General features: G+C 40.4%; 1 long non-coding RNA gene across 1 annotated transcript in view; it reads right to left on the reverse strand.

The window, feature by feature from the left end:
- Positions 1 to 10178, reverse strand: part of LOC113989315 — a 137071-nt gene extending 126893 nt beyond the window's left edge. The window contains exon 1 of the long non-coding RNA XR_005563573.1: positions 10075 to 10178. This is a non-coding gene — a long non-coding RNA (uncharacterized LOC113989315). The remainder of the gene's footprint in view (positions 1 to 10074) is intronic.
- Between the last annotated feature and the right edge of the window lie 695 nt (positions 10179 to 10873).

Here is a 10873-nt window from a genome sequence, read left to right on the forward strand (position 1 = left end):
TTTTGAAATATTGCATTTTAGGTCTCTTCAAAACATCCCATATCAAGTTGGAATGATATTTTCCTAGCGGCTTGCAGGCTGAGGAACACTGTTAACCTTTCTTTGTCCTTTTTATGTCAGCTATTTATCTGATAATGGAGAATAATACCTGAAGTTCTTGGGGAGATAAGGACATTATCTGCATTTTTCTGGTGGAAAACTCCAATACACAGAGCTTCTGGACCAGAACCACAACAGGGCTTGGGAAGCTATATGCAGCCTGCATGGCGAAGATATAAGCTCAGAACACCCAGGAGTCTTTTGGCACATTAATCAATTCCATTACATTATACCCAGTTTCTACAATTTTGTTTCTGTACATGCCTAGAATAGGTTGTCTTGAAAAGACTCAGTCACTCAACAGTGATCAAGTACTTTTGCCCTAGCAGGCATACACACACCTCCATCTATCTCAGAAGATCATCTTGCTCTTATAGATACCTTTGGAACATCTGCAGGAAGGGGCTTCTGTACAAAACCATCATTGCTCTCCACTTCCTATACTCCATGCTACAGGAGGTAGGCATGCCCAGCAGTGATGGCAGCACTGGATTTCTATTACCTGCTTCCCAGTCTTTGCTATACAACCTTCCTTTCCTAAATGGGTGTGCTAACTACTGTGTTACAGTTGGGCTATTTTTACATCCTTTTTCTATCTCCATTTATCCTGAGTTTTACAACAGGAATTGCTTCAAGAAGAAGCATGTAGAGTGTCAAAGAATCACAGAATCATAGAATATAATGAGTTGGAAGGAACTCACAAGGATCATTGAGTCCAATCCTTAGCCCTGCACAGGACCATCCCCAAGAGACACACCATGTGCCTGAGAATATTGTCCAAAGGCTTCTTGAACTCTGTCAAGCTTGGTGCTGTGACTCCCTGGGGAGCCTGTTCCAGTGCCCAACTACCCTCTGAGTGAAGAACCTTTTTCTAATATCCAACCTAAACCTTCCCTGACACAACTACAGGCCATTCCCTCGGGTCCTGTCACTGGTCACCACAGAGAAGTGTCTGCCTCTCCTCTTCCCCTCACAAGGAAGTTGTAACTGCAATGAGGTCTCCCCTCAGTCTCCTCCAGGCTGAACAGAACAAGTGACCTCAGCCGCTCCTCATACGGTTTCCCATCAAGGCCCTTCACCATCTTCATTGCCCTCCTTTGGACGCTCTCTAAGAGCTTAATATCTTTCTGATATTGTGGCTACCAAAACTACACACAGAACTTTAGGTGAGGCCGCACCAGCGCAGAGCAGAGCAGGACGATCCCCTCCCTCGATCAGAGTGCGATGCTTTGCCTGGTGGCCCCCAGGACATGGTTGGCCCTCCTGGCTGCCAGGGCACTGCTGACTCATATTCAGCTTGCCATCATATCCTGCCTAAGACTAGCTGATAGCTTAATGTGTAGGATCTAATCCTGACAGAAAAGAGATGCAGGAATTAAGGTAAGAAAAAAGGAAAGTGAACTCAGATGTCTTGGATGAATGCACGAACCAATAAAGTATCAGATAAATTATTGCTGTCTTCTTGTTGGTTCTTGAGAGAAAAGTCAGACACTGAGCTAAGCCCAGGTACAAGAGGTGATAAATAGTGCCAATTAAAGAATCTATGCCCAGAGGGAAGCACCTTGCAACAGCCAGCTTCCAATCTCCATATGGATTTTATAACAAACCTGCGTACCTACCTTCAGGCTGCTAATTCCACTGTGGGCACTAGGCCACTGAAGATAGGTGTTGTGACACTTGGTATTGTGGCACTCAGTGTTGTCATATGTGTGCAGTGGGGCCAAAAGACCTTGCCAAAACTAGTGCAGAAAATGCACCAGAGGGATAAAAGACACGAAACCCAACATCCCAGTACCAATGGCTGAGATTTATACACTGGATCAATCTTCTCTTCTTGGATCTTTTTATTTTTTCTTGTACATACAGTTGCAAATAAAATTCTGCTCGTAAGAGTGGGAAGTGACTAATGCAATCTTCCCTAAACCTGTCTCCTTTTAATGGACTAGTTCCTGGTCCATTTAGTGCTTTCTCATTATATAACTACTTTTGCTAGGTGCTTTTCACACAACAAAGAAAGTAAAACTGTTTAAAGGCAAGAAGAGTTGGTAACCATAACACCCAAAGTTACTGGGAGGCCTAAGAAGCAAGTCTAGGAACTGAGCCTGTTTTAATTCACTTGCTTATGCAGATTTCAAGGTGATGCTGCCATTTGGCATTCATTTCTGGTTTTAAGAAAATTAAGATTCCACCTAAACACAGAATGTCAATATTACTTTTTCAAAACATATATGTTTGATGTATTCTGAAGTTAAAGGTCTGCCCATTTCCTTATGTCTCTCTGAAAACGTTTGAAAACATCAACATATGCAGTATCAAATAACATACCATAAGGCCTGATTCCCTTCCCCCACCTCTATCCTTGCTGCTTAGTACCTTATTTTAGGAGGATATCATCACAGTCTACATGAGGGAAAGAGGAGGTGCAGACACCGACCTCTTCTCTCTGGTGACCAGTGACATGGCCCGAGGGAATGGCCTGTAGTTGTGCCAGGAGAGGTTTAGGTTGGATATTAGAAAAAGGTTCTTCACTCAGAGGGTGGTTGGATGCTGGAACAGGTTCCCCAAGGAAGTGGTCACAGCACTAAGCCTGACAGAGTTCGAGAAGTGTTTGGACAGCGCTCTCAGGCACATGGTGCGACTCTTGGAGTGTCCAGGAGTTTGACTCAACGATCCTTGTGGGTTCCTTCCAACTCAGCATATTCTGTGATTCTGTGATATCACAGAAAGACTCATTTGCTGAGATGGCCTGAGAACTTAAAAGATAGACAGGTACTTACCACCCTTCGTTTGAGTTTGCTGATGTTTTGCCCTTTGTGGAAGAGAACTTGTCCTGTCCAGATCATAGCAATCAGGATCCAGCTATATTCACAGTCCCTTAGGAAGAGTTTAGAAGACCACAGTCCTCATGAAATAACAGGATATGGGTTTACTTGTTCATCTTCTACATCGGCTGAAGGCCAAACTCATCATAGCTCAAGCATGGACACATCTGGTTCTACACAGGAACATGTCAGGAGCTTCAGCCAGCTGCTAGCCACACACACACAAGGAAGCATATACACACACACAGCCTGCAGAATTTCAAGAGACATGATGCAGGTGGCTGGAAATGGGACAGAGAGGTTTCTGGATTCAGAGACCCTCTAAAGACTGTTTGCTCTAAGCAGGACTGACATCACTGAATCCACTCACAGGTCTGCCCTGGTACAGAAGTTTGAGTGATACCTTGCAGTCTCAGGTATCTGCATGCATTCAAAATAACATGTTTAGGAGAATATTATGATGTGTAAGGAAATCAGAAAGGCACTTTTAATAATGTCTTGTCCACCACTCCAGTTGGTATTAGCACGAATGCAGTAACATGCCACAAACTGTGATATATACCCACCAGTCTTGCACTGAAAATAAGAATGTCTCCCAGAGTGCTATGATTAATTACACAAAAGGCAAAGACAGCATTATAAGAGGGGAGCTTTGAGGTTAGAGAAGAATACAAGAAATGTAACCTGTAGATGCTATATACATCTCTTACTTCATTTTTAGAATTACTCAAATCTTTCTGCTGTAAGCCATTGAAGGATTAAAATGAGTAAAGGAGGAGAAAATAGGAAAATATATATGCTGCTCCTTTGTCTATTTTTTATTCCTCCTGACAAAATATAGTTGAAACCCTCAGTAATAATAATGGATGAAATATTAATAGTCTTTTTTTTCAGTTCCAGCAATTTTAGGGCTGTGGTGCTGTTTGGCTCCAGCTGACAAAAATATTGGAAAGCAGCACCTAGAATAAAACTGGAAGGTTTATACAATTTTTCTTAACACAATCCTTTAAGAGGTGAGGCATCCTCACCTCCCTCTGACTTAGAAAAGCAGAACTCCTGAGTATCTGGGAGGCTACACACCACAACTAGCACATCAACAGCATGTAGACTTGCCTTAACAGCAGACAGAAGAGGTGCAGCATGCTCTCACTGACATGCCCTCACTGAAGGCTGAGCAGGATGCTCTGTTCTGGCACAGGCTTCTGAATGGCCTTTGTAAAGTGGCTCTTGTTTGAGTATGTTACATCAGCCTGGCTACACAGTGACTAACACACAGATAATTGTCACAACTTTATGACAGAGGAAAGGGCAAAATCTAGACAACCCAACACAGACACAAAAGGTGTGTTGATACAGAAGCAAATGAGAATATTCAGCAAAATCAACACAAGGTGTGTTAGCATTTCTTTCATAGGTTAGACCAAAGGGATAGCAATGATTAATGACAGTTTTATTTATCTATTTTTCCCACTTAATGAAAGGCACTACAGTGACTCACTAGGTGCCAAGTGAGAGTCCTATTGGGATGAACTTTTTAAGATCTGTGTTATGTGCCTTAATCTTTGTTGCAATCTCAGCAGGCCAAGTACCCAGATAGTAGTTATCTCACTGTACAAAAAAATATTTGTAGGACTCTACAAGAGTTGCAAAAACACCAAACAAATTCCACTATAAAACAGCATCATCAATAACTCCCTTTCACACAGTACTTTTATTCCTAGAAATTATTAAAATATACTCATTTTGGTGCATCCTTGATGCAACGCTACCAAATCTAGCTGCAGCAAATTTACATCAGGTATGATTTTGGCCCTAGGGCAGCATTCAAGAAAAATTCAATGCTTAAATATACCAAGAGGAGAAACAACCAATCAGCTCCAGAAATTCCAGGAATGCCTTCCTCTCTGTGTTTTCCCTGTGTTTTTATAGTATATTGTTGCGTATGAGTTACAAATGTGGGAAAACACTAAAGTTGAGCCAACTACAAAATAAGCTAATATCTTGTGTTTTCTAAAAAATGCAAGCCTAATTAGAGTTTACGTAATTAAAGCTTTCACAGTTATAAAAAATACAATACATTCATTTATGCAAATCTGCCACTGAGTGCGATTTCAGTAAAATACCATGTAATGCGCATAACGTCAGAATTTTGCTTACAATTGAAACGTCTGCAAAGCAAGTTCTCCTCCTAAATTTCAGACACATGCACTGTAATTCTCTTGCATTATGGATTTAAAACTCAGATTGCTTTGTCTTCATTTTAAAATGATTAGCAGTTTACATTGGATTTATGTGCTGGCATAGCCTTTGTATCATTGAACAACTACAAGCTGATTTACAAAAGCCCAGATACACTATGTGTATATCTATGTAACTACAAAGTAATATGTGATGGCAGGCATACCCAGCAGACATAATTTATAATTAAGTGATTAGCAATATAAGCCACTATTATTAATTAATGTGTAATGCTGACATTGTGCTTGGGGCTGTATAAACTACAAGTGTAAGGCAATCTCTGCCTTGGAGTGGCAAGAGGCTAAAATGACAGGCACTGTCTCCCAGTCCCACAGCTTCTGGGGAGCTGGGAGAAGAAAGCATCCAGTGGGAGTCCTGAAGCCAGTTCAGCACAGCCAGAGTGGCCCAGCCAGGCACAGGCCACTGCAGCCTGCCACAGCTGCTGACACCTCTGAAATAACAGCAGTGGCAAAAGCTAAGGCTCCTCTTCTCTTGTTCAAAAACAACCAAGCGCAATATATATACATAAAGGTTTTCCAGCCTCTATTACCCTGAGGCAAAGACCGAGGCAAAAACTTAATACAGAGGAAGGTAGACCTAGCCGTTGCCCCTTGCTTGCTGGGGAGTAAGTGGGGACAAGCCTCTTTGGTGGCTGCACAGATGACTTTTTTGCTCCACTCTGTCACTCCACAGAGTTGAGATTAGCTCTTGGGAGCAAAAACCTGACTGTACTTCCCAAAAGATCGAGAAGGATTCAGAGCATACAAGGCCCCCCAATACCAGGACAGTCAGTTCTCATGAAACAGCACCTAATGCACATTTGGACAGGACAATAGGAGTGAGGAAGGTGGTTCAGAAATATTGCCCAGAAAGTGAGATGTCACAAACAGAGCAGTTAAATAATCAGGATATTTAGGAGCACAGGAACAGCTACTAAATGTTGGAGACTAGGACTTTTCACATAGAGCATACATTTGAGTTTAGTCCTTTCTTTTCAATGTAGATTGGGACTTGAGCAGAAGAACATAACAGAACTACTTCTAGTTCACAGCACTCACACTGTTGCTGTCTCAGTAGTCATATTTCCTTGAATATGCAGAAGAACAAGAGGTGTGAAACTTCTTGCCATGAAACCAGTACAGCTCCACCAATGGCTAACACCCAAGAAAGAATAAATATCCATTTCCATATAAAGAAGGGTGGAGAGAATTTTTAATACCTACCCTATGAATTACCCAGGTGAAGCAAATACTACTGAGTTTAAATTTTTGGGGGGGCAATCAGGCTTTGAAAAACAAGTCTAACAGATATCGTTATTAGTTTTGAAAATCCTCTGCTTCTTCCATGCTCAGCAGTCTAAATGGGAAAAAATCCAGCCTGGAAGTGTCCTTCATCATTATTTACATAGAGCCTTACCTGCTCTTTTGTTGATAAATCGAAAAGCTGTATTTGCAGCAAAATAATGATAATATACAGCTGCATGGACAGATTACGAAAAGCAAAGCAACCAGACAATTATTTACTGTGCCTCTGTAAGACAGGCACTAACTTTCTTTACATCAACAACTTTTAAAACTGTCACGCAGCTTTTAATTGCCATTAATAAGGTAGAGATAAAGCCCTCTGGGTCTTAATCCCATCATCATGGTGTCGCAAGTTAATGATATGTTAGCCAGTGCTTTGTATCACTAGCTTACAGAAGGGTCAGAACGAACATTTCATCCTAGGCCATCAAGACTGTATTCCATGGGTAACCTCTAACCTGTTGGGGCTGTCAATCAATGAGCAGTATGCATGAACACCATGCTTCTGGTAAATCTTTCACACCTATGAGTTTTGTCAATTGTCATCCATTATTAACAGTTCTTTCAGTTGCTACGACTAGACTGAGTTGCTAGATCTTTTTAAGACAGCAGAGGGTGACTGGCTATTGATCTTATCTCAGAGAATTAGTGATCTACTCATGGGTTTGGATACATGATGGCTCTGTGAAAGGTAGAAGATTGTTTGGCTTGCTTTGAAGGACCTCAGAAGATTACAAGAATACAAGAACTGTAAGAAACCTGTAAAATATTAAAGGGGCTATCAAGGAAACAGCTTCAGATGGATTTAACTAAGAGATGAACTGGGATCATAAAGTCAAGTCATGGAAAGTAGCTGGGCCCCAGTAATGAGCAGGACCTCTGAAAGGTATTGTCACACAGATAATAGAGATCTGCATCCAACCTACCACGAGATTCATTGGCACTTTGATCGGATCTATGTCTCCTGTATAGATAAGGGCAAACAAAGAATCCAAAGGAAAGGCCATTTTCCCTGCTTGCTATTGAAGTCTTTTTACAGAAAAAATACTCTGGAGACCAGGGGCTCTGTTGAATAGTTTTACATGGGAAATAGGACTGGAAGAGTCCTTCCAGGTCATCCCCTGCTACGTCTGACACACCATATCTCATTGATATCACAACATCACAATCTCATTGATAAATTTCTCAAGCTTTTTCTTGAAACCACGTAGTTTTCTTGCCCCTGTGACTCCTAATGGAAAGCTGCTCCAAAACTTCACATTATTAAAACCTTCATCGCTTTTCCAAAGAACACTTATTCAGTTGGCTACTATCAATTGTTCCTATGGCATTCAATACACCCCTAAGTTAACCAGTTCTCTCTCACCACTTACTCTGATGATATATTCATAGGAAGCAGTATACCCATACTCAGTTTTTGTTTTGCTAAACTAAAGACACAGTTTTTTATTCCCCATTTCCTATCTCAATTTAATATCCCTTTTTCTATACTCTGTCTTTTTCTGGATGTCCCCAGTGTCTTGTACAAAAGTAGTCAGGAATCCCACGTTTCCTGGATATGCTTCCCCTGATGCAACATCCAGGGGAACATCTCAGGGAATACTTCCCTTCCCTGCTGTTGTAGAGAGCCAGCATTTGTCAATCACTGTGAGATTCAGCAAAACACTTCTCTGTTACTTCCAGCTGATGAGCCTCCTGCTCAGAGCAAAAAAACATCTGCATGACCTTGTGGTTTATTAGTACTTAATTTTATCTGTTTTTCATTTCTCCCATTGTCAGGGTCAGTCCTTCTCTGAACTGTCAAGGCCTCTTAGTTTTCTGTCCTTTACAGACTTTGTATTTGCACAGAATTTCTGCTGTGGCTACAAATAAAAATGTTCAGATAGGTCAAAAGACTATCATTAATAAAATTGGCTAGTTACTGTTCTTTTCCCTTGGCAGTTCTTTCAGCTCAGTTCTCGGCAATATTTCCATAGTCATTTCTTTACATTTATTGTGCCATATGTTCTCCAATCCAAATTATTTTCTTTCACATACCACTGTGTTAAACGTTTTACAGAAATCTTGATTAATTAGAGCAACTATATTTCTCTTGGTCACAAACTCAGAGAAAGGTATCACAGGAATCTGACACAATTTATCTTTCGTAGGCTATCTAGTGCTATAGCATTTGTTAATTAATCTTTCTTCCAACAGATCTACACAAAGTTCAATGTCCATGTATTATAATGCCAACAAAGGTCAACTCCCCCTAATCTCACTCTGCTAGAAATTAAGAGCTTAAAAAGTTAGTGACATTAGTACAAAAAAGAAAGATAAAAGAACTGATCGACCTTGGAACATGAGCCGTAATGTAAAACCCTTTACAGTAAGATCATTTATAGAGATTCAAAGGATTTTACATCTCAAAATTATGATACTATTTATCTAGAATCAAAATAATTTGAAAGGTCCCACCAGCCTTTGACATGTTTTGAAGTTTATGGCAGGAAGTATCATTGGTCACTGTTGTTGAGCTAAGAAAATATGGTTCAGTTGCATTCAGCTTCTTGCCCTGAAGTCTGCAATGAGAGTATAGCAAAATTTACTATGTCATCCTAAATCATCTTTAACTTTGCCTCAGTATTTATACCTTAGAGTAAATATCTTAATGGAAAGAAGACTTAGCAAGGAAAGAATTGCCCTCATTTTTTCTTTTGTACATCATCAGAAATCCCAGATGCCAGCCCCGCTCTAGTTATGACCTTGTTCTGCAGGACATTACAAACATCCACAGAGCCCATGCTGCTGTGGGCCCTTTCAGACAGCTAGTCATGATGTCAATGGAAGCATAATAATATGGACAACTGGCTAAAAATTACATTCCTTTGTGAACTCCACTGTCTCACCAGGTCAATTTAATTATTCAGATAAGATTAACAAAGACAGAAAAGCGTACTGTCATTAGACACCAAACCATGCACCACATCCCTCTGGCAGGAGACAGGATGACTTTGACTAAAACAGAGCAGAGAGACTTACAGTAGGACTCTGGATGTTCTTCATGACACCGAACAAGTCACTCAAGTTCTTTGTGCCTCCGTTTCCTCACCTGTAGTCTCCATCACGATAGTTCACAAAATCACAGACTCATTCTGAGACCCTTTTAGATCCTTAGATGAGAGTTGTTAGAAACTATCATTGATTCAGCAAGTATGGTTGGAAGTAACAATTTTGTATTTCAGCTGAGTCAGTAAGGCTGCACCTCATATAAAGTTCTCAGCATAGCAGTTCTTAAGTTTTTAGGGAACCTGAGTTAGAGTCTTGTTGAGGTAGCTTGGAAAAAAGATAGCAACATGCACAGTACATTAAGTGTTGCCACATATTGGAAACTAGCATATTTAGGTGAACATGAAGCTGACCACAGACAGATACCCCAAACCCTGACAGAACCAAATGGTGAGAAATACAAGCATTTGGTAGTTGCCCGTAGGCCCAACACTATGAAACGCAGGGCCCAGTTTCTACGGCATCCATTCATCTAACTCTCAGTACTGATTCACTCAAAGCTGCCTAAAAAGTCTAAAACACTATCTTTACAGCTATACAATTTCTTTATTAATTTCTCAGACCTGGGCTTGTGTGAAATCCAAGGGCAGCCACTGAAAACTCAGCATGTAACTTGTAGACATGTGGAATATGTTTGACTGTCTTCCTGCTAGGTGTGCATAACTGCTGTTATCCAGTCTTCTCTAGAGAAAGAGAACAAGAGGAAAGTTCATTGTTTCCTCAACAATTTGGAAGAATATCTGAATTAAAAATTGAAGTTTTGTCATTTGCATGGCAAAGAGAGCAGGGAAAGAGAGGAAGTATTGTTAGGTACTGGTAATGTAAAAACATAAGTATGCTGTTATTTATGTAATTAGTTATTGCTTTCACTATGGGTGCAGTCTTAATGGTTATAGTATTTATGTATAATTACCTTAATATTCACTGAAATTTCCAAGTAGCTCCCTAATTAACTGTCTCAAATATATAATTACATTGCATCTTTACGCAAGACTTGCCTAATTAATGTAGTTACACCACTTCTTTGTGAATGTGCATTATTAAATGCTCTTCGCATCATTCTTCTGACTTCTTGTAATTCACTCTTTACAAAAATTAAGACCCTGAATTAGAAACCTTCATGAGCAACCAGCTCCAAAAGCAAGCGCCAGATGATCTTTTCTTAACAAAAAACAAATCTTACTAAGCCTCATTACCACTCCCTTTAACAAAAGCTTTCCATCTGGATCTGAAAGAAATCCCAGGTACCATTGTCTTTTAAGAGGGCATAGAAAACATGTTATACATACATTTAAAGAGAAGACTTTGCTGCCATCAAGGGTCCAAACTCCTGGAGTTCCTAACTCATCCAACAAGCCTGTC

This window comes from Pipra filicauda, unplaced genomic scaffold (assembly GCF_003945595.2).
Source record: "Pipra filicauda isolate LSUMZ 115617 unplaced genomic scaffold, ASM394559v2 scaffold221_size1283894_pilon, whole genome shotgun sequence".
NCBI classification, from domain to species: Eukaryota; Metazoa; Chordata; class Aves; order Passeriformes; family Pipridae; genus Pipra; species Pipra filicauda.